A 19,497-nucleotide genomic window follows, 5' to 3' on the forward strand; every position below is an offset into this window, starting at 1 on the left:
AAAAAATCCAGTGTTGGAAAGTGGATGGAAAATAAATGCAATGTGCCTGGCCAGTAGAGTTAACCAGAGAAAGAACAGGATAAGTACATGGCATTCATCATGCTACATTCTACCATTGCACATTTGCGATTTTTAATAAAAAAAATTTTAAAATAATCACTTAGAAAATCCCACCAAAACAAACAATAAGCTTATTTCAGGCTTGTAGAGTTTGAAGGGGCCTATTTAAATAAACACACATAAATAATTTTATGTCACCATGTACATACTTAAGCATATATTCACCTACTAATAGCATAGATTTCCCTCTAAACCTCCATAAAATTCAATGCTAATATTTTGCCCAAAGAAAAAACCTGAAGACTGTTAATTCAACATATCATTTCATATTTCTCTTTTAAGTTCTTCTAGATCAAACCACATTTTTGAAGTGACAGGATTATAATTTTTCATGCTTTGCAACCAGTATTTAATGCTTTAAATCATGAAAATTTAATTCCAACTCCACAATTAAAACTATCATCAGAACAAAAATTCTGGATTGAAAGATTTTAAACTATTGTTATTTATGGAAAAAATAATACACTAAGTAGCAGATAAATACCTTATTTCACTAAGCACAGGAGAAAAAATAGTTCTGTTTTCCCTCTTGGTTTGTTTAATGCTGTCAGTAAATGTTTTCCAACACGCAAAATTGAAAAAGATTTGACCAAAGGGCATTCCAGCCCAGAGAAGGAAACCACATTGGGAAGTTCTGAGAATAAGGAGATGCCCCAGGACACAGTCCTTCTCCAGGCATTATGAGCATATGCAAATGCTTAGTACACAGACATATTCCTGCTTAAATTTCTGTTGCATTTGTGGTGGAGAGCAGGAGGATGGGAATACCATCTTCTGTGCCTCTCACAGCCTTCCATGGTGCATAAAGCAATGGACCTGGTATGAATGTCAAAATCCTGGGCATTGGTAATGTAGGGCCCAGAGTAGGAAGCAGCCTGTGGCTGCTAGAACAAAGTACCACAGACTGGGTGGCTTAAAAGAAGTTTGTTTTCTCACAGTCTCGGAGGCCAGAAGTCAAAAACCGAGGTGTCAGCAGGCCATACTCCCTCCAGAGGCTCTAGCAGGGAATTTGTTCCTTGCCCTTCCAGCTTCTGACAGCTGCCAACACTCACTGACCTGTGGCTACATCACCCCAGCCTCTGCCTTCAACTTCACATCTCTGTGTGTGCATCTCCTCTCCCTTTGCCCTTCTATTATAAAAACACGTGATGGCATTTAAAGCCCTGATGATCCAGCCCTGAAAAACCTTTTATTTCAAAATCCTTAACTATATCTGCAAAAGTCACTTTTCAAAAAATTATAAAAATCACAGGTTCTTGGGACAAGGATGTGAACGTAACTGGGGGGGGGGGTGACATCACCTCCCACAGCGTCCATCACTTCCTCTTTGTCCACTGTATATTCTTTGTGATCTCAACCTGTCAAGCTTCGCTTGTGGCTCCACCTGGGATACACCTTCCTGCGGCTCCAACCCTTCCCAGTACCCCTTGCAACTCATTTTCAACCTTCATATCCCAATTGATCACTCACTTTCTACTGACAACATCACGTTCTTCTGGTCTGTTTTCCTTCACGGAAATCAATTCAGCACTTTATATTTCATCACTTATGTCTCTCTTCCCCTTGAAATTCCATGAAAATAATTGATCATGCTTATTTTGTCCAAAGTTTTGAACTGTTGATACTAATAGCCGAGGTCAGCATCTCCTTCAAAATGAACATAGATGGGACCAAGGGCAAAAAAGTATGCAGCACACCTGGAATATTATTTGCTGTCACTCCACCTTTGTGGAGGTGACAGTGAAGAGGGTTGGAAGAAGAGAATGAGCTCCCAGGATGGGCTGCGATCCCTGTAAGGGTCACTAATTTATAGGAAGAAAGAGAACAGGGAGTTGGTCACTGGCTCTTGGAGATGAAAATGGCCAGTACTTTTCCAAGGAAAACAGACTCATCTATCATCTTTGGCATGTTTCAGGGTTACTAACCCTAGGCATGAAAAAGGATCACAGATCCTTAACTAAGGTAAAAACAGCACGAATAAACTTGTTTCAAACCCTAACTGCTTTCTAAAAAGGGTGGTCCTAATGACTAGGGTTGCTTTATTTCTTTTGTGCCCCATGTTAAAATAGATTAGGATAAGCAAAGAGTGTGGGGGGGCACTTAAGAAGTCATGAATTGCTCTGCATGGTGGAACAGAAAGCTGACTGAAGGGGAAAAGATAACTCAATTAAGCAGAGCTGTAGATACTGTTAAAAAGAAGGCTCTGTTGCCACAGTGGTGCATGCCTACAGTCCCAGCTACTCAGCAGGATGATGCAGGAGACTTGCTGGATCCCAGATGTTTGAGACTAGCCTGGGCAACACAGTGAGAATCTACTTAAAAAAAAAAAAAATGTTTTTCAAAGAAAAGTCTCTTGAGGTAGCACAGCAGGAATTAAGGAATAGGTGCTACATTCTTTGCTGCCTTATGTGGTGTAAATACTCACTTCCACCTCCATAAAGTAACCTTCACTCTGTCTACCCAGCTTGCAAGAGAACAACCCTGAGCAGCAGGCACAGCAGCACAGATGGGTATGTGCGCTGAGCTTAGTACAAACATGGTGTTTTAGTCAGCTTTTTTCACTGCTGGCACTAGAATACCCACCCAGAACAATTTCAGGGGAGGAAAAGTTTATTTAGGGGCTCATGGTTTCAGAGGTTTCAGTCCATAGACAGCTGGCTCCATTCCTTGGGGCTTGAGGTGAGGCAGAACATCATGGCAGAAGAATGTGGCTGAGGGAAGCGGCTCACATGATGATCAGGAAGGAGAGAGAGAGAGAGAGAGAGAGAGAGAGAGAGAGAGAGAGAGAGAGAGAGAGAGAGAGAGGGAGGGAGGGAGAGATTTTCCACTCTACAGATACAAAATATATACCCCCAAAGCCATGCTGCCAATGATCCACCTCCCCCAGCCACATCCTACCCACCTTTAGTTACCACTCAGTTAATCCCCATCAGGAGATTAATTAACTGATTGAGTTAAGGCTCTCATAACCCAATCATTTCTCCTCTAAACCTTCTTGTATTATTTCACACATGAGCTTCTGGAGGACATCTCATATCTAAACTATAACACATGGATATGGGACAGGCAGCAAGAGCTAGTGAGAAGAGGCAAGGAGTCTGGATCCCACCACAACCCAGCACCAGGGAGGACACAGACCATCTTCCCTGTAAAGCAAGGTTCTCTAAGGCAGTACCACAGTGATGCCGAGATAAATCAGCTCCTGTTGACAGAGGATGATTTTCTGAGGAGCAGGACATAACCTAACAGAGGATGAAGTAGCTTTAGGAAGCTCCTGTTTCCATAGCACAGAGTTAAGGTTTTAGAGACCAGAAAGATCTGGTTTTAATCCCTCTCCTATATTTAGTGGTTGTCTGACACTAGGCAAGTTAATGAGCCTCCCTACTAGTCTTTCCTCATGAAGAAAGGGGGTAATAAGCATACATGCCTCTCTGGGAGGATCTATATCAAGATTAAATGAGATCGTGCATGTAAGCTGCTTAGTTCAGTTACGGGCATATAAGAGGTGTTCAATTAACATTGGCAATTTTTACTCTTATTCTCATCTGTAAGGTCTTCATTCCTCAGCTATTGGACTGTAGAAATTATGTGGAACATAGCAGGAAGAGAGTAACTTCCTTAGGGAGGATGCCTGAGAGGGTCACCACCTCTCAAAGAGCCAAAGTGCCAGTGGGATGTGATGTAGACAGATGTTAAAGTGACCACCTTCTTACAGGCTGTCCACTTGAGCAGGCAGACCCACGTCTCCTGCCTAAGCATACACAAGCCTCTCACCTCAGTCCTCCACTTCATTGCCATTGAGCCCCTAACCTGCTGCAGCTTCTTCATCTTCACTCTGTATGGAAGGAGACAGCTCAAAAGAGCTCATCTTTTTTGTTCTGGCCCATGGGGTCCTGTCTGCTCTCCTTGCTGGAAAGGACAGAGAGCCTGAAATGTAAATGCCCTGCCCACTGTGTGCTCTAGGCATCACTGCAGGGTGAACTGGTGGCAGGGAATTGCCTCACCAGCAATGATTAGGGATATTCAAACTCAAGTGGCAAAGTAAGGTTGTAGCTAAAGCCCTCAGTGAAACTACCCTGAGCATAAGGCCAGTGATGAGCCGTTGGCAGCTGTGGGGAGAAGGTGAAGGTGCCCTCGGGGCACAGAGTGTTTCAGCCTATGGGTGGTTAGGGATAGGGCCTGCTTCCCTCAGCAAGCTCTCCATAGAGACCAGTGCCAGGGCATTGAACCAACTGGGCAGACAGCCACAAGAGTGACAGCTTCTAGCTGGGCACAGTAGCACATGCCTATAACCGCAGCAGCTTGAGAGGCTGAGGCAGGAGGAATTTTGAGTTCAAAGCCAACCTCAGCAATTTAGCAAGGCTCTAAGCAATTCAGTGAGACCCTGTCTCTAAATAAAATACAAAATAGGGCTGAATGTGGCTCAGTGGTCAAGTGCCCCTGAGTTCAATCCCCGTACCCCCCCCCCCTAAAAAGAGGGTAGCTTCTCTTCAACAGTGCCTATGTACCATGAAATAAGCCAGATGAGTCACCTAGGTCACTTCTCATCTTTACCACCACACCAAACAATGAGCTTCAGAGCTGAGGAAACCAGTACAGAAAGAGGAGAAGTAACTTGCCCAAGATCACATATCTTATGTCCATGTAAGATTCTAATCCAAGTCTGTTTGACCCAGAAGCCCCAACTCTTTTCCCTATTGCAGGGCACAGCTACTGACTACTGGTCCCCACACATAACCAAAGCACAAGAGAGCTTAATGATCAACTGGCAGACAACTGGGTAGTGGAACATGAAGACAACATTGCCTACTATGTATGTGGTATGTGGGTAAATGGAATTAAAGGGGAAAATATCACTGCACCTTTGAATAGACTGGAGTTCCACAGAAAAAAAATAGGCCCTCTGTCAGGAATTCAACACCAAGTTACAGAAGCAGGTATACCCACTGCAGAAGGCTTCACCACTGATTAAGGCAATGCAGGGATGGGTATCCAGTCAGGGACATGGCTTAGACGCTATAGGGTAAGCCCTCAGATGAAGGTTCTGCCTTGTGAAGCTTTTAATGTTAGAAGAAAATCCAAATGCCTGGCATTAGCTTACATAAAGAAGAACTTGGAGAAAATAAAATGATAAACCAAAAATTTGTTTTCATAAGTTTCTTTTATATCCCCAAAGCATGTTATCAAACTATAAGGAACTCAAGCTCTTTGGAGACTGGCGTAGGCCTAATAATCCTGCGTATACACTGGTGAAAGCTGCCCACTGCCACAGGCACCTACCACTCCCCATTCCACAAAGACATTTTATAAGCAAGAAGTGACGGTATATCATCTTTTAAAGGAAGAAGACAAAAATATACTCAATAACAAGGCAGGCATTTCTATGGTTGTTTTGTTTCTGAAACACTGACTGACAGTGACTTCAAACCCAAACCATCAGCAAAGTGCTGATGGCCTCCTTTAGCTTCCACACTAAACCCAAGAGTCTGACTGGCTTCATACTAAGGTAGGGAAAGCAGTTCAGGAGGTAAGGCACAGTCCATGGCTGAGATGTGAGCAGAGCCACGTGGGACTCTAGTCTCGCTCTCTCAGCACACACAACCTTCCAACATAACTAGTAACATCCGTAAGCACCCGGCTCTGCTTTAAATTAAAACTCCACCAGTTTGTCACTGATTCACTCCTCAGGAAAGCTGAATAATTTCCATCTTCAGAACATAGACATGGCCTAAGTCTAGGCCAACATGGCAGAGACAAAAGTGTGATTAGGAGCCTCATATATGCCCAGCTCCTAGGACTAGAAACCCTCTTTGGTACCCTGACAGATTTGGGTTTCTGTTTGATGGACTGTACAGTGGCCAAAATACTCTCTTGCCTTTTCCCTCTCTGACAGACTGGGGACTACCACCAAGAGAAGAATGCTATCAAATGCTTCATGAGGATGATGAAGAAACTACCATGAATTAATAAGCATTTGTTTTATTCTGGAGCCAACAAGGCAGTTTATGTACATCCTTTCTGATACAATTCTTTTAAGCCCTCGAAATAGTTCTCCAAGATAGCAATTTTAAAACAGCATTTTATGTAAGTGGAAATTGTGGCTTGAAAAGGCCAAGTGACTATCTGTGGGCTACACAGATCACACATATAGTAGAAACAGAATTGGGATCCACACCCATGTTTTTCTCTCTCCAAAGCTTTTGCTCTTACACAAAAGTACTTCTGCCGAGTTACCTTAAGCCTAAAAATTGAAGACATACAGAATGTGCACACAGAACTATTACCTGAGAGCCATTACTGGGCCAAAGATTTCCCCCACTTGGTACCCCAAGATGACAAAATAGGGCCTCACATCAGAAGGGGCTTCTGCACCAATATAGCACACCTGATTTGCCAGTGTACAAAAAGTGTTTCAAACCAGTTTGTCAAGACATTCAAACCTTAGGAAAATGATGTTTTATCATTCATAAAAACAAAACTTGAAAATTCTAATTGGATTCGATATGCTTATGTTAAAAACAGTAATCCAAATCATAAATCTAAGTAAATTATTTCAAGCCAAATCTCATTTTTAATACTGAATAGACTGAAGTATTTATAATGCTAACTACATTGTGTAACACCAGGTGCTGCATTCTTGAAAGGTTTTAAGTACCATCATTCTGTTCCTCCCTCTAGACAATAGTTAGTCACAGGGAAATTTAAACTCATTCCTACAAAACTCTCCCCTTGCTTGTGACCTACAAGTTATTTCCAGTACAGATTTAAAAAGCTCATTTTATGGGGTAGAAGGTACCTTGCTTCCTTTGACCTCAACATTCACAGCACTATAATGTAGCTGAAAATAAAATCAGATTTTAGAGGGAAAAGAGTTTGAAATATTATATTGAAAAGTCTTGGCAATAAGATTCCTACCTTAAAGCCTTTTATCTGGGAGGCTGGCTTACATTGTGATTTTTTTAAAAACCACATATATTTTAATAGTGAAGGATGATTTATAATGTTAAGTGCCCTTGGTGTTAGTAAATCAATTTATGAAAGTGAGAAATGCATTTTTTTCAGCAACACTCTTTATTAAAGTACAAAAACAATCAGATGTCAAATTAAATGGAATCAAAGTCCATTTAATAAGCTATTCTCTTAAATTCCAGGTTTAAAAAAATAGCACCATTCAAAGTAGTTTCAAGCAGGAGTTCTTAAGTATCAATGATGAGCACGTAAATCTATCTAACAGATTCATAAGGAAATCAACACAAAGAACAATGATCAAAACAGGAAATCCAGACATTTGCTATAATGTGTATGCCAACCCCAGATATACTTATCTGGGAGGGCACAAAATGGGTGATGACAGTTGTACAATAAATGCTCTCAGCGTTACCACCACCACTGGTTTTATAGGGGCTGACACTTCCTCCAAGTACACATCCCCCAGCACAGATGTTCAAATGACACATCAGGCTTTAAAGAGTTTTTGTAAATTATTATTTCTTTAATATCATCTCAGATCAGTCACTCTGAGGAATTCTTTTGAAGATTGTTGGAGAGGAAAGAAAAAGAGGGCTTTCCTAGTGAGGGGACAGTGTTTGGCCATGATGGCAGGTGGAGTGCCTTGGCAAGCAGAGGGTATCCATAGCTGGTGGGGGTTGGCGAGGTCACCTAGAGTGAGAAGACAGACAGGCATGAGAGGGTAGTCCCTCTTTCCACCTCTGAAATAGATAATTAGAAACCAAGTTCAATCTCAGAGCCATATAATTTCTGAATAAAAAGGGGGAGAATATTTTTAGCAGCTTCAATTTCCATGGAAAAGGGAATATGGTGACTTTTGTCTGTCTTTATGTAAGTTGTGGTATTTGAATGTCTTTTGGAGACAGCACAGCAGTCTCCCCTCATCTACATTTTAGCTTCACTTGGTTTCATTTATTTATGGTTGGATATCTGAAGTCTGAAAATACTAAATGGTAATTCCAGAATTACATGATTTATAGGTATTAAATAACTTGTTGTTATAATTGTTCTAATCATTATTCATCATTGATATGAATCTCTTACTGTGCCTAAGTTATAAATTAAATTTTAATATGTATGGGTTCAGTACTATCCCCTTTCAGGCATCAATAAGGCATCTTGGACCATATCCCTCATGCATACAGGGACCAACTTTATTTGAATTTAAATTCAAATTATTTCCTTCCTGAAACAGGTTGGCATAGCAGTACTGTAAGCAAGTGGTCTACCAAGTCCATACATAAAAGTATAACAACTGACCAATGAAGAGAAATAACTATGTACAGAAAGGAAAGGCACTAACTCAAACAGAACTGCTCATGCAGGAACCAAGGACTTTACTGTATCAGCAAGAATGAGGCTCCCTTGGATGAATCAATAAATGTCAGGTCCAAAAAGAAAATGTAGGTTTCCCTTTCTTAAACAGTACAAAAGACTAAGCTTCAGAACTAAATAAATGAGGCCCGGCCTGATGATGGGTACTAAGCAAAGTCACCGATGTTTACATGCAGTCCAAGTCAAACCTAAAATTAGAAATGGAACAAATGACTGTCCCAGCCACATTTCAGGCTCCAAAAGGAGAGGAGACAAGCCTTGAATAGAGAGATATAAAGTATAGCAATTGACAAATCAGTTGCAACTACTAAATGCTAAGCACTGGGACAGGCCCCTCACCTGTATTAGGATACCTAGCCCACAAGCAGCTGGCTCTCCACCTTCCAGAAAGCCATGGGGTTTGGGGGAAGGCTTTGAGGCAGGGAGTAGAATTGAGGCCAATTCCAGGGGCAGTTATATGTTCATTGCAACTGCATTTTTAAATTTTATTTTATTGGTACCAGGGATTGAACCCAGGAGCACTTAACCACTGAGCCACATTCCCAGCCCTTTTTATTCTACTTTTTAAATTTTGAGATGGGAGTCTCATTAAGTTGTTTAGGGCCTCGCTAGTTGCTGAAGCTGGTTTTGAACTTGCAATCCTCCTGCCTCAGCCTCCAAAGCCACTTGGATATATTATAGGTGGCAACTGACTTGTAAGCCAGAGATTTTACTAGTCAACTACTATCCACTGGCTGAAAGTTATTAGTACTCTGGCAAAGACTTTCACTTCTCTAGGTTCTATTCCAGGGATCTCTATTAATTTTGACTGTGCATTAGTACTCAAACTTTTTCCTCATTTAAAAAGTTTGAGTACTAATCTCCAATATACATGTTTATAAATTACATGTTTATAAATTACATGCATGGCTTAGTGTTCTAATACATTACGCTGATTATAAAACACATATGAAATATTACTCAGCCTTATAAAAGAATGAAATTATGTCATTTACTGGTAAATGGATGGAGCTGTAGAATATCATATTAAGTGAAATAAGCCAATTCCAAAAAACTAAAGAAAGAATGTTTTCTCTAATATGTGGATGTTAACTCACAATAAGGGTGGGGGGATGCTAGGGAAGAATAAAGTTACTTTATATTAGGTAGAGGGGAATGAAGGGAGGGGAGGGCATATGGGAATAGGAATGATAGTAGGATGAATCAGACAATATTACCCTATGTACATGTATGACTACACAACCGGTAGTATTCTGCATCATGTACAACCAGAAAAATGAGAAATTATACACCATTATGTATGATGTATCATAATGCATTCTACTAGCATGTATAACTAATTAAAACTAATTTAAAAATTTTTAATTAAATTTTAAATTTTAAATTGAAGTTGTAATGTTTTCTTCCTTTAACTCAGTGGATCAGGGAGGTAGTATAACCACATCATTTTTGTCTTTCCCTCTAAAACTGGATAATTCCCACTTCGTGCATCCCTAAGTCTAAGAGAAAGCAATAAGAAGAGGAATAGGCCCTCACACCTGGCCTTTATGGCTAAACTCATATCCTTATAATAATTAAACCTTTCAAGAGACAGCTTGGAACAGCAACCAACATGGTCTTCCCAAGCAAAGAGGTACACACTGCTGTTGCATGCTGGTATGAGAAGGAATGTTACAGAGAAATAAACTCACCTGAGCTACTAACCTAACTCTTCCTCACCTAACCAGAGTTAACCAGAGTCAGAAACCAAGTTGGCAGGAAAATAAAAACACACTTTTTTCTTCTTTTGCCTGACTATAGTGGTTCTATGATGTTAAGCAAGCTGCTCAATCTTTGGGAGCTTTATTTTTCATATAAATATTGCTGTTAGCTTTGAGAATGACTATGGATTCTTCTACACATAAAAATCTAGATTTGGAAAAAAAAGGTTCAGATAGTGGATCTGATATCATATTAAATGTGAATCATTAATTAAATGTACTGACCTAGGAAAAAAGCATGAATATGTTTGGCCAACATTTACCACTTCCCCCAAACTCCATCTAATGATACAACAGAAGATGTCTAATGAGCTCATAGCTGAACCAGACCAGGAAGGTGAGGTAAAGCACTACCTTTTCTGAGGCATGTTGAGGCTAACTCTAGGGAAGACACATTCTTCTCTTTCTCTGCCAAAACAGATACCACCACACATGCACAGCACACTTACATACACCTGCAAATGTGCATGAAAATCAAAGAATGGCATGACATAAAGGGAGCAGGCATCAAATGCATACCAAAGAGAACATGGTGTAGAACAATATCAAATACCATGGGAATTGCCAACTGGTTGTTAAACACACAGAGTGTGATAGAATATTTTACTTCTAAGGGATTCTGGCAGACTTAAGATTTTGAAATACTCATTTTGGTCCATGGCAGAACACCAAGAAAGCACAGAGGACTAAGTTTCCAGTCTCACCCTAGTACTCTGGCAGTGTAGATGTTTCTTCTAATGAATAATCCATGTGCTCCTTAGTTTATTCCTCTATAAGAAAGTTTTGTTAGGAAAAAAAAAGACCAAGATCATTATTTCATGTGGAAAAAAAGCTGGAAAAAAATCAAGCAATAGATAAATGGCTAAATATTTGACAGTACTCAAGAAACCATTAAAATATCTTCATAAAAAATGTATAAAATAAATTATTACCATGTTTAATGAATAAAGGAGGACAAAATTAAACCTAGAATACTCTAATGGGGAAGGAGCATTAAAAATCATGGAGCCTGGTAATCCAAAGCCATGATTTTCCTTTCCTTTTTCTTGGAAGTACTTTCTACATTTTTAAAATAAAGAATGTATACATATATGTGGGAAAATATGCTTAAAAATTGATGGATCCAAAAACATAGTCAACTCTTACCTATCCATAAGAGGGAAATAATTCTGAGCAGAGATAAAACCTTTATAACTGATGCTTATGTGCCAGAAAGTAGAGGAGGGCTGCTTTCAGTTCCAATGCTTCCTTTTATGAAAATAGAAACTTTGTTCTCAAAGAATTAAGGCTAGGTATAATCTCACCATCTCAAATTCACCTGCCAAGTCCCTTTAGGCTTCTCAAAGCTATGCACTTTGTTAAACTGATATAAACATCAAAATGCAGTCTTGTACGAGGTCTATAACCTAAGCCGCATGGGATCCTCATATATTGGATGAAAAATCATTTGTATGAAAAGGTCGGGTGGGAGAGATAGCACTAATATTCTCAGAGAGGATAGTACTAAAACAAAAAAAATGGAATTTCCATTTTTCCTTTGAAAGATCTCCTTAAGGCAATGTAGAATTGCAAATGATGACTGTGAGGAAAGACCATTTGGGGAAGTTTTGATGTATTGAATGCCATTAAATGATCATTTATTCTTCTATAATATGAACTCTTTCTTCAGGAAAAACACTTAGGTACTTCAAAATTTTGAGATAACAGCTTCCTACTGTAGGCCACAATGGAAGCATTTATAAATTGCTCATTTTAGATTTACTGAGTGCATCAGAGAACTCTGCATTTTCTTCTTGCTAATTGGGCTACCATTAGGTAGAATAAAATCTCCTGCTCAGTAATCTGATGAATTTTAAGGGAATTAGAAGACCACCCAGCAGCAGGACAGTGTGAATGACAGCAAGTTTTTAAAAGGCCAAATCAAGTACCAGCTGGTAGATCCAAATTGAAGGAGTGAGATCACAGCCCAGAGCTCTCCCCAGAAAGTGAGCTGGGGTTCAAGCCTTCTCACCCCTTATAGGGACACAAAGACCCAACAAGAGTGGGATTATGTCTGTTCCCTCCCAGTGCATCTGTTCCTCAGGGGAATCTGTGTTCAGGGTCCTGGGGACTGGGAGGTGTCTACCTCACAGGCCCTACCTCTAGACAGACTATCTAGGCAGGAAACGGAAGCTGATGGACAAACCCAGACAGGCCACGTGCTGACAGAGATGATGAGAGAAGCTGCAAGAACGTCCACACCCAGAGCACCAACCAAATGGCTGTCTATTCTTAAGGGTCCTGGAAAACCTGATGACTTCGTTGCACTCATGGTTATTTGTACTTGCTTCTGGAAAACTCTGTATATGGTTTCGCATGGCTAACTGGAATAAAAATGTCACTCATATTCTAGTACACACACACACACACACACAGTCACGTGCACACATGGAGGAAGGGTAACAGGAAAGAGTTGGGGAAACAAAAACAAGAACCTGAGCTGGGCTGAAAGCTGGGTCCACAGGCATCTGTGTCGGCCTCTCCCACTTCTGCTGTTTGCTTAACTGTGCACTGGACTGACCCCAGAGAATGTTTTGTTTTATTTTGTTTTAATGTTTCCTTTGATCCAGCAAAGATAGGTGTAGGAAAATAACATCTCCCATTTCAGGGACAGGAACCTGATTGACTAAGCCAGTTCTTACTCCCCGTGAAGTTGGATAAAGAGGCCTGAACTCAGCACTTCCATGCCCGATATACCTAGCAACATGCAATACTCAGGAGGCCAGGGCAGCGGTTTCCGGCTCAAACTCTCCACAACAGAACTGAACACCTGCAAGGATACTGGGAGGGGAAAACATTTTGGAGCAAAGATAATTAAGAGAAGCCTGAATTAGAAACTGAGATCGGCAGAACCTCAAGATTACTGTCAGGGATGGGACACGGTAAGAAGCAGCAGTAAACATGAAAAGGAGAGAGGAAAGAAGTATGGAATGGGAGGCAGCAAACTCACAAGACCAAGCCTGGGCTCTGTGTGATGATGTGTCACAGGTAATGGGTCACAGGTGTCTGTCACATATAAATCAGTGTGTTTGTAAACCACTGCAGATGAATTAGCTATGTGTGGCAGTGGGTGTTCCACTAGTGACAAGATAATAACATTGCTCATAGAGCTGAGCACCTTCTGTGAATCAGGCATTTTATAGACGTGTATAGTTCAGTTCAAAATACCCTTGGGATATAGATACTATTCCTGTTTTAAAGATGAGAAAACAGCCTCAAAGTCCTGACAGTCCCAGTAGTCAGTATTTTACCATAAATCAGTCTTATGTCTAAATCTGTGTTCTGCAATAGCAGGGGAAGAACACAGGGAGCATAGGGACTCAATATCCCCAGGTGCCTCTGACTGTGACCCACTGGTAAACAAGAGGACGATTTCAAACTCCCAGTATCACACTAACTTAGAAACTCAAGAGCAGGGTAAGGTGGCATACACCTGTAAACCTGCTACTAAGGGGCTACAGCTGGAGGATCCTGAGTTTGAGGCCAGCCTGGACAACAGTCCCAGAAAAAGAAAACAGGAAGAAAAAAAAAAATCACCCAAAACAAAGAATGGCCTGTAGGTGTCACACAGTAAGTACCCTCTTGGCCAGCGGCTGTCAGGATGTGTGCTAGGTGCTTAGTACCTCGTCAGCCACATTCCAGCAGGAGCACTGCCTAAGTCTGACATCTCCCCAACCACCACCGGCTCTGCCTTTGCAGTTGGTCAGAACCCATGAAGAGGAAGACGGTGAGTCAGCCCTGAGACTCCTACTCTGAACAGCGGGCTGTGTGGAGGCACAGCGCACAGATGGAGTCTCCTTTTTAAATGAAATGTTTTGGCACCAGCCTCTGTCAAGAGCTTTCCCTTGTTTCCATCTGGTTTTAGCACTGGAATGCATACATGAGAGAATGGAAAAAGAAAACTCAGTTGGCGTGCTAAACCACTAGAAAAGCTGAGGTGGCCCACAGAACAGTCTTGGAATCCTTGCAGATGAGGACACTCGCTGCTCAAGAAATATGGTCACATTGCTTTAGGGAAGTGAGCTTTCTGTTCCTCAGATCTAGCCCTGTCCTGGAAAAAATATCACAAAGCCTGTATACTAACCAGGCATGGTGATGTAATCCCAGTGATTTGGGTAGGTGAGACAGGAGGATCACAAGTCAAAGCCAGCCTCAGCAACTTGGTGAAGCCCTAAGCAACTTAGTGAGGCCCTGTCTCAAAATAAAAAAATTAAAAGGGTTGGAAATGTGGCTCAGTGGTAAAGTCCCCTGAGGTTTAATACCTAGTTAAAGAAAAGAAAAGTGTATATATTTTGGAGGGAGAGGGGCCTGGGTGTGGGTCAGCTCTGCTGCTCTCCAGCCACCTTGTTCAGGCAGGGAACTCACTGAGTGGAAGCCTCAGCGATTTCATCTGTAAAGCAGAAACAGTCACCAAGGCCCATGAGGAGGAAATGAGATGATATATGGTAACTGCCTAGTTATCTGATGTCAGACTTCTACTCACAAGGCTTTAAAAAGATAAATATTATTAATACCAGTTTTCACAGGAAGAGTTCTAGAACAAGGAAAATTTAAAAAAAAATTAGCCATTTACTTTTTCTACTACACAACTGAACAGAAAGTTATATGTACAAGCACAGTGGTGCAAGCCTGCAATCCCAACAGCTTGGGAGGCTGAGGCAGGAGGATCGAGAGTTCAAAAACAAATCTCAGCAACTTAGTGAGGCCCTAAGCAACTCAACAAGTCTGTCTTTAAATAAAATATAAAAAAGGGCTGGATATGTGGCTTAGTGGTTAAGTGCCCATGGGTTCAATCCTGGGTACCCTAAAGAAAAAAAGTTCATATGTGGCCAGGTGTGGCAGGTCATTGTCAGAAGACACCATGACTCTCCCTGGGGAATGAGTTTTCTAAGCCTCAAATACATTCACTAATACTGTCTCCTAATATGTAGATTTAATAGCCTGGTTAAATTAATCACCACCCAATCAAAAGCAACCAAAGCTTCAAACTTCAGGAGACCAAAGTCACACCCAGACCTGATTATCACTATAGCTGTGTGAGGTGCTGAGCAAAGACTCTGGTCTGAGAAGTCTTCTCTCACAGAACTCCTGTGCCTACAGGGGAAGAGCAGGAACTGTGGCTAAGGGAACAGGACCCAGAATCTTGACTACATGGGTTCAAATTTCTGTTTTGTTACAACTGATGATCTTGGGCATTGGATCACTGCTGCACGTGGCTTGCCAGCTCTTGGTATTGTCAGCGCTAGATCTGAGGAATTCACACTTGTGCTCAGTTTCCTCCTCTACAAAGTGAGAACAGTAATAGTATCTACTTCATAGTATTATTTCAAGGTTTATATGAATATTTGCAAATGTTATAGAACCGTGCCAAATGCAAGATGAAAGCTTATTTTCTTCCATATAATTTTCTAAACAGTTCATATTTCCAGCAATGTTTACCACTTCTATAAAAAGAATAATATATGTCATTACTATGCTTGTTTTGCATTTCTTCTTTGCTGCTAATACCTTTACAAACCTCTGATTTCAGTGAATTTCTTTATTTTTTTTTTCCTGGATAAAATGCTTAGATGTCAACTCACCACTACTGAATAAACCATTTTTATCAAGGCCAAATTCCATCAGTCTTGTATTCTTCCCTTCTCTCCCTTCTAATATTTATAAACTTTTGAGAAGAGAAATAGCCTGAATTAGAAAGTAGATAAAAGGATTTTCTTTCTTATGCCTGATTGCTGACAATTAAATTTGACTACCTTCATTCCACTAGCAACCTATAAAGAATTTTCTCAAACCCTCATAAATGTCTAAGTGACCGTTTTTATATTAACAACCTAAATTTCCTCCCTAATATTATATGCTTGGAATATGTATAATTTTTGGTATGAAAACCAAAATGACAAAATGCTCAGTAGGTAATTTATTCTAATAATAAACTATTTTTAACTTAGCATGTTTCTAATTTGATTTTATAGACCCAAATAATCATGGGAGGGGACAAGTGGCTGTTGTGGGTGTTTGCTTTACACTTTGAATGCATTAACAGTGCTAAGTTGTAAAATAAAGATTACACTATAATCAGGTATATAGTAAAAGCATATAATCAGGTATGTGGTAAGCCATAAATCCAAACAGCATCCTCCATTAAGCCTCTATTCATACCTAGCAATATGCCAGGTGCTATAGATACCAAGAACACATCAACTCTGGTCTTCAAGCAACCTAATTACGTTTCTTGCAGACAACATAATGCTGTTGAGATTTATCTATATTGCTGTATGTGCTGGTAATTATTTCATTATTAGGTAGTATTCTACTACATAGGTAAAATTTTTTTTAATCAATCACACATAGATGAAAATTTATTTCTGATGTTATTATAAGTAAAACTTAGGAACACCTATGTACAAGTTTTTATTTCTCTTGTGTATATAACTAGGAATGGAGTGTATACTTGACTTTATTAAAAAATGCTGCCAATTTTTTTTTTTTTACTAATGTAGTTATGAAATTTTTATATTCCCAACAGTACAAGAGCTCTTTGCTCCATATGGCTTGCCAGCTCTTGGTATTGTCAGTGTTTTTAATTTTTATCCTTGTTCAAAGGAAAAATTGGAAACCAATGCTTTAAAAATGTTAATCACAGAGGGAACTCGGTACACAAGAACTGACAGACTATTTGAGAAGTCAATTGGGGAATCCAATGAGAGATACTCAAATCCTATTCCAAGGCAATGTGAATGAACTAGAAAGATCATTTTTTCTCTTCACAGAATTACAGCTGAAAAACCCAAATAGATCATCTCATTTCCCCCACTCCAGCACCTTTTTGGATATCTCCAGAGGATACATAACCCACTCTGAGAATAGTAAATTTTAAGATTACAATCCTCTCTCTCTCTCAAGTTACAGATTATACCAGACACTGGAAAAAATTTCACACAAAGAAATATAAGCAAAAGATTGTTGAAATATATATGTATCACACTCATGCATATTTTGACAAACTTTTAAAGTTATATCACCCCCAGCTTTTTCTTTAACTTAATTTTAACCATTCTCCAAGCAGCATGAAACATTATTTACAGACCTTGACCTAATTGGACAAAGTCTGCCTGTTCAAAATGAATAGCTGGTTTTCATCAACCAAACCACAAGAGTTGAAGGGCCCTGACTCCCAGAAAGCGTAGGCAGATAAGTCGTTCACACTAACAGCAGCAAGGAGACTGTCATTGCAGAGCTCAGCTGGAACTTCACAACCTCCTGTATGAGGGAGGTAAATTTACATCCCTTGGCTCAACAGGAGAGAAGGAGAAGTGCAGAATCCTGCTTGGTTGGCTAATGAAGCTGCCATTTCTTCTGCCTCAAATGCTACTCACCCACACAGCCCCCTTTAAAACTATTAAAGTCCTACTAAAATTTTCCAGAAGCTCTTGGTTCCTCCAACTAGGCCAAATTCTCTTCATAATGCTTATTTGTATTTTTCCTTTTTGGCCTTTTCACAGTTTATAATTATGTTTATTTTAATGTGTAACTTATTAACATCTACCGCTTTTTCCCCCACAAACTAGGTTAATTGCATGAATTTTTCTTATAACTATACACTTGGCACCTAGAATGCTCAGCACATAAGAAGCACTTAAAATTATTTGAATGACTAATTTATAGTTAACTAAAGCATTACCTTTTCTGGTAATACTACATTATCAGGACTGACATGCCTCTAGGCTTTACATAAATTGGAAAATAAAGGTGGTTACTTCTTCATCATTTATTAGGAAAAAATCACACTGCAAATAATGGTGTCATGGTTGCTTGGCCTTTTCCTGCCCCAAATTCCATCAGACTGTTCTCTGCAGGGTCTGATCTATTTTATCTATCTATACTCTCTAAATTCAGAAACCATGAAAAATATGAAGTTTTGCAGAACAAGAGATTTTCCTCCATTAGAATGCAACAAATAAGCAATCCACATCATTTCAGACTTTAGCCTGAAGGACTTGGCAATTTGTAAGGGAAACACAGTTATCCAGTAAGTCCCAGGTCATCATCTTCTATGGCAGAAGAAATGGTTATGCTATTTCACTGAGATGAGGTTTTCATAGTCCTCATGTCACGCTCATGGACTTTATGGTCAGAAATAGGCAGACAATTGCGTACACCTAAAATCCAAACAAAGCTATTCTCTTCTCAGTTTATAAGTATATATTACATACAACTCAAGTGGCTCCTGGACCACCCACCTTTCCTTCAACTACCTGCCTACTGGAAATCTCAATGAAATATTGAGCAAATACAGCTTAACAAAATTAGAATCATTATGCACTGGACCCCTGATGTTCCATTCAGATTACACATAAAACAAAATATACTGGAATGTATTCTATACATTAATGGTATAAACAATAGGATCAAAATTCAAGAATATGAAAGTATTTTAAGGTTTGAATCATTAACAAAATACTAGAAAGGTCTTGGGAAGGGCTACTACTTTCTTTCACTTAGTCATTATATACAAATTGAGACCCTACTGTATGTCAGGCACTGCTTAGCACACTAAAGAAATACAAATATCTCCTTAAAATAACCAAATTTTATTAGCCTACTGTTTATTTGAGGAGATATTCCAAGGTTCATTTCCTCACATTCATTTAAATAAAAGCTTTGCTCTAAATACTGAAAAATTGTTCTTACCAAAGTGCTGTGTTCTTATTTTAACCTTACAAATTTATATATTCTGATAAAAAGTTACTTCCATCTTGAAATGAATTCTGATAAATAATCTGAGGCTTAGTTTTTTAAAAAAATTAAAAAGGGGGCCAAAATAGGTTTATTACCAAACCACAACAGAAAGGAATTTTAAAAAAATGAATTAAGGTAAGCTTAATTATCCCATTACTCTTCTACAATAAATATTAGGAAAATTACAAATGCCTCTGGTGCTCAGATCAGTATCACCCACCCCTGGAAATTTATCCAAATTTTATCTCAGAAATCTCAGTATGAATCCACAAGAAATCCCACAGATCTCCCATAATCACAAACAGAAAGAAAAATAATCCAACAAAATCTAAGCTTAATAAAACAGATGCCTCTTTCTGACAAGCGATGGCTGTCAAGCAAAGCAATGATTTGTGAACCAAATCTTTCTCATGTTACAGAACGTGCCAATATTTATCTCAAGACAAACTGTTACTAATTATTGGCAACGGTCTAGAAAAAGCAAGTCAATGAAACT

General features: G+C 39.6%; 1 protein-coding gene across 4 annotated transcripts in view; it reads right to left on the reverse strand.

Moving 5' to 3' along the window:
• Stxbp6 (syntaxin binding protein 6) overlaps nucleotides 1-19,497 on the reverse strand; it is a 255,776-nt gene that overhangs the window by 152,266 nt on the left and 84,013 nt on the right. The window lies entirely within an intron of this gene.

This window comes from Marmota monax, unplaced genomic scaffold (assembly GCF_021218885.2).
Source record: "Marmota monax isolate L192 unplaced genomic scaffold, Marmota_monax_Labrador192_F-V1.1 WCK01_AAM20220418_F8-fsc00079, whole genome shotgun sequence".
NCBI classification, from domain to species: domain Eukaryota; kingdom Metazoa; phylum Chordata; class Mammalia; order Rodentia; family Sciuridae; genus Marmota; species Marmota monax.